The sequence below is a fragment of the Bison bison genome, unplaced genomic scaffold (genome assembly GCF_000754665.1).
Source record: "Bison bison bison isolate TAMUID 2011002044 unplaced genomic scaffold, Bison_UMD1.0 scf7180017864306, whole genome shotgun sequence".
Classification (NCBI taxonomy): Eukaryota; Metazoa; Chordata; class Mammalia; order Artiodactyla; family Bovidae; genus Bison; species Bison bison.
The window spans coordinates 140,236-145,883 of record NW_011494878.1 but is presented as its reverse complement, the minus strand read 5'-3'; the positions used below and the strand labels follow the sequence as shown (position 1 = coordinate 145,883).

Genomic DNA, 5,648 nt, shown 5'->3' with positions numbered 1-5,648 from the left:
GAAGAGTTGGCTCATTGGAAAAGATTCTGATGCTGGGAGGGATTGGGGGCAAGAGGAGGAGGGGACGACAGAGGATGAGATGGCTGGATGGCATCACTGACTCGATGGACGTGAGTCTGAGTGAACTCCAGGAGTTGTTGATGGACAGGGAGGCCTGGGGTGCTGCGATTCATGGGGTCGCAAAGAGTCGTACACGACTGAGCGACTGATTTGATCTCATCTGATCTGATGCTACAAAGGAGTATTATTCAGTGTTGTGACAGAATTAGATGTACAGAATGTAATTGTTTTTAAATTTCAATATAAATATTACTTGGAATTGTAGAGATGTTGTAAAGATTTATTTGGAAACAGATATAACAGAGTGTAATTTCCCTGATGTTTAATGTTTAGGTTCTGAGCAAAGCCAAAATGGAAATGTAAGCCTGTTTACTGAAAGTCTTGGTTGAACTTGATCAATTTCTGGCAATCTAACAGTCTGTCATTTTGAGAAAGAATACATTTATTATAGCTTTGTGGTGTGATAGTATAGATACCCAATATGAATATAGTTGGTAAAAAGTATTTTTTCCCCTAGAATTGTATCTATAGTCTAATTTGTCTAATGTTGCTTGGAAGCAAAGGGATCTGGGCAGGTTTTTGAGTAAGGTCATCATTGTTATATTGTATATACTGAATAGGAAGATAATAAGGTGAAGTCTAGCTGAGAATTCTTAGGGTAAATAAATATAAGTATCAGTAATTATTTTAGGTTAGGTCCTCCATGGTTTTAAATATAAATAAAATACAGAAATGTAGAGATTTGTTTAAAAGTTAAAAAAATGTATTAATGTATTAAACTCATCACAGCAAATTTAAGATGAGGAAAAGTTAGCATTTGTTAGTAGGGTAAGATAACTTTTGCAGAAACTTAGAGAATAATATGAATATACCAAAACTGAAAACAAATAGATCTGGCCCTCTTTCAGTCTTTCTTGTCTCTTTGATTTTACATTCCTGGTAGACATTTGTAGACTTTGTAAGTCACATGAGTAGAGGGAGAATAAGAAAGTAGGCTGCTACAGGTCTTCTTACGCAGGAACAAATTGGTGCTTTTCTATAAATTTAATTTTATATAAATTTAATCAGTATAATAATATATAAAACATTAAAATAATTTTAAAAAGAGAATTCAACTAGAAACACTGGAAACATGTAAAGCATAGAGATTTATCTATAGTATATTAAGTATAATAAAATTAGATAACGTCTAATTTGTTTCCTTCAAAAGATCAAATCAATCCTCTGATATCTCTCCAGGGTACTCTTATATACTAATCTTCATTTCCTTTCTGGTTTTCTGCATTTCTCAGACCTGGCTCAGTCTTTTTTCCCCAAAATATGTCCTCCTTTATTCACTGTGCTTTTATTTATTTTTAACCCCTATAGTAAGTCTTGAAGTATTTACCTATGTAAACATTGTCAAATGTAGATGTCTTTATTCTGAGTTTTTATTCCCCATTTCCACTGTGTCAAGTTTTGTTTCTTTCTTCTAAGCTGAAACAATGGGGCACACAGACATCTTGGATTACTCTTATTTAAAGAAACTGAGTCAATCATATAAAAGGGTATTTGTATATAAGGGTAAGTTTATCATAATTATAATAAAATTAATAATGTACAGTTTTTTGCTTATTTCTAGCAGTCTGCAGGATTGTTAATCGGCTGGAACAGAGTCAGGAAATGCACGACAGAGATTTCTGGCAAGCTCCATTTATCAATGACAAAACACTGACTATATAGAGAGGTAATGTATTAGGAAAAATGTTTAATTTCAGCACATACCCAGTTCCTTTCATAAAAATACCCTGTAAATGTGACACAAGTGGGATGAGTTTGAAATATATTTCAGAATTAATTATTGAGAAAAACTATTTAAGAAAGAAGTTTGATGATCTCAGTGCATATGAAAAATTATTCCTTCATGTTAACCATGAAAAGCTCATGTAAGAGAGAAACCTTATGAATTAATTCAGAATAGAAAGTATGTCAGTGAAAATGAAGACTTCTTTCCATATGAGAAAATTAAACATGTAGAGCAGTCTTTTGAATATAAAGAATGTGGTGAAGATTTCTGTGAGAAGACAGTTTCATCACATATAAACAAGCTCACAAAATACAAGGTCCTTGTGAACATAATGAATGTGACAAAACATTCTGTAATTATTCAGTTCTCATGGTCCATAAGATAAGGGAAAGTCTTTATGAGTTTAATGAATATGGTAAAACCTTTGAAAAGGTATCTCTCTTGAGACATTTGAAGCTGAAAGATTACGAACATAATGACAGTAGATAATTTCAGCAGATCAAACTTTCTTGACACAGGAGAAAGAACATTTGAACGTAATAACCTGGGGGAACCTTTCTGGAAGTCAGTTCTTAATGTAACTCAGAAAACGTGCATAGGAGACAAGGTCTATGAATGTAATGAATGTGAAAAAGCATTCTGTGAAAAGTCAAAACTCACCAAACAGCAGAGAGTACATACAGGAGAGAAACATTTTGAATGTAATGAATGTGGGAAATCCTTCTCTAGGAAATTCCTTCTCACTTTACATCAGCGAATCCACACTGGAGAGAAACCCTATGAATGTAATGTATGTTGAAAATCCTTCTCTAGGAATTCATACCTCATAATTCATCAGAGAACTCACACAGGAGAGAAACCTTATGAATGTAAAGAATGTGGAAAAAGCTTCTACCATAAGCCATATCTCACAATACACCAGAGAATTCACACACGGGAGAAACCTATGAATGTAATCAATGCGGGAAAACCTTCATAAGCAACTCAGTTCTCACAATACATCAGAAAACACACACAGGTGAGAAATTCTGTAAGTGTAATCAGTGTGGGAAATTCTTCAGGAATTCATACCTTACAATACATCAGAGAACTCACACAGGTGAGAAACCATATGAATGTAAGGTATGTGGGAAAACCTTTTGTCATAAGTCATAGTCACCAAACACCATAAAACTCACATAGGGGGGAAACCCTATTAATGTAATGAGTGTGGGAAAACCTTCAGTCGCAATTCAGGCCTAAAAGTACACCAGAGAACACACACAAGGAGAAACCCTATGAATGTAATGAATGTGGGAAATCATTCTCTGAGAAATCAGTCCTCACGGTACATCAGAGAATACATACTGGGGAGAAACCTTACAAGTGTAATGAATGTGGAAAAACCTTTTACAATAAGTCGGATCTCACTAAACACCAGAGAACTCACACAGGTGAGAAACCCTATGAATGTAAGGAATGTAGGAAATTCTTCTCTAGAAATTTATATCTTACAGTTCACCAGAGAACTCACACAGGGGAGAAACCCTATGTGTGTAAAAAATTTGGGAAAACCTTTTACTATAAGCCTGACTATACAGTACATAAGAGAACACACAGAGGGGAGAAGTTGTATTATTGTGATCAGTGTGGGAAAACCTTCATTTGCAATTCTGTCCTTAGATCACATCAGAGAACTCACACAGGGGAGAAGCCCTATGAATGTAACGATTGTGGGAAATCTTTCTCTGAAAAATCAGTCCTTATTGTACATCAGAGGATACACACAGGGGAAAAACCTTATAAGGGTAATGAATGTGGGAAGCCCTTCTATCATAAGTCAGATCTCACTAAATATCAGAGAACACACACGGGAAAAACCCTATGAGTGTAGTCATTGTTGGAAAACCTTCAGTTGCAACTCAGGTCTCAAAGTACATCAGAGAAGGCACATAAGGGAGAAAGCCTATGAATGTATTGAATTTGGGAAAACCTCTAAGAAATCAGTTCTCACGATATATTCAAAATTACATACATGGGGAAAATCTATTAAATATATTAATAGCAATGGGAGAAATCTTAGTACCTAGCTATTCATACCTTGAAGTACTGTGGAAAATTCATACAGGACATGGCCCTTATTAATGTAAAGTGGTAAATTTTTTACTCTTAAGTCATATTCTAAAACAAATGAAAGAGTTACCATGGGAGAAATTACTATGAATGTGGTGAATATTGTTAATAAGACAACTTAAAATGAAAACATGTGGAAGAAACCCTACTAATATATGTAGGGAGTGTGTGGAAATATAAATTAAGGCTTATTAAATAACTTAAGTAGGAGATAATCTTATGAATCAAACAGATGTGAGAAAATTTTCTTCCAGAAGTTGGCCACTACTAATAGATATAGCACACCTGGGGGAAGCTGTCAACATCTTATATGTTTTTTGAGACCTTCATACACAAGTTGTACTTATTGCATGTCAGGCAAATAATAGGGATGATATCAATAACCCAGCCTATGTTAAAAAATGCCATTTTATTGAACAAGAAAATTGATACTAAGTTGAAATCTTAAAGATTTTTTGAATGTGACGGTTTTAACAGAATTCAGATTTTATTATAGCTGAAGTTTGTTTTGAAGGAAGTCTATCAACTTAGGAAATATGGACAGAAATTTTCCTTATTCTAAATGTTATGTTTTGTAGTAATTTCAAATTTTTTCATAGAAATAAAACTGAAAATAGACATTTACAAAAATATTAACTGTGGAATGTGAAGCTTTTTTAAAAGCACACATTGAATAATCTTCTAAGTCTCTGATTTTACTTTTGGAGAAACACATGTCGCTAATGGTCCTCCCCATCATGAGTTATTACATGTGTTTGATGAATCTGAACCCCAACTGTGTAATTACTCATGCAAATACAGTTCCTGCATGTCTGTGTTTTCCTATCTGCGGTTCTGTGGTTGGTTGAATCCACAGATGCAGAACCTGAGGGTATGGAGGGCCTACTGTGAAAGACTTGAGCATCAGCTGATTTTGTTATTCAAAGAGATATCCTGGAACCAATCCCCAGCAGATGCTAAGGGGTGACTGTACTGCCTAATGGTTTGGTTCAGCCCCAGGCCTACCTCTGGGGCATCTCAAAATGGACTAGATCCACATCAGAACAATTGCCAGGATCAGCAAGAGGTAGCTTTGGGACTGGTTCTGCTTCCTCTTACTATGTTTAGTAACCAGAAACATTGAGTGTGAATGAGCTGGTGCACTGGCTAGAATACTCTAGTATATATGACTTCAGTGCCCCCATCCAGATTCACAGGAAGCTTTTCATAGTCCATTCTACAACCTGTAACCATTTACATCTTCCACAGATTCTAAATTTGGTTAATATTGATCCCACACATGTCATACTTTTACAATAATGCATATATATCATTGCATGTATATATGTGTAATAACATTGTTTTACAAGTAATATCAGTGAGAGTGTTTTATACAACTTGCTTTTGTCTTCAAATGTGTTGTTCTGGTATTTATACATGTGGGTATATTTGCTTTAGTGGATTCATTTAAATAAAAGAACCCAAACTAAAAAGTGGCAAATGATTTGAACTGATGCTTCACAAAATAAGATACGCAGTGGCCAATAAATAAGTTAAAAATGCCTAACATCATTATTCATCAGGGATATTCAAATGAAAACCACAATTAAATAAAATAGCTATTGCTAAGTCGCTTCAGTCTTGTCTGACTCTGTGCGACCCCAGAGACGGCAGCCCACCAGGCTCCCCCGTTCCTGGGATTCTCCAGGCA

General features: G+C 35.0%; 1 pseudogene; it reads left to right on the top strand.

The window, feature by feature from the left end:
• The window catches only part of LOC104997326, a 58,805-nt pseudogene extending 53,275 nt beyond the window's left edge, over positions 1-5,530 (top strand).
• The last annotated feature ends 118 nt before the right edge of the window (positions 5,531-5,648 follow it).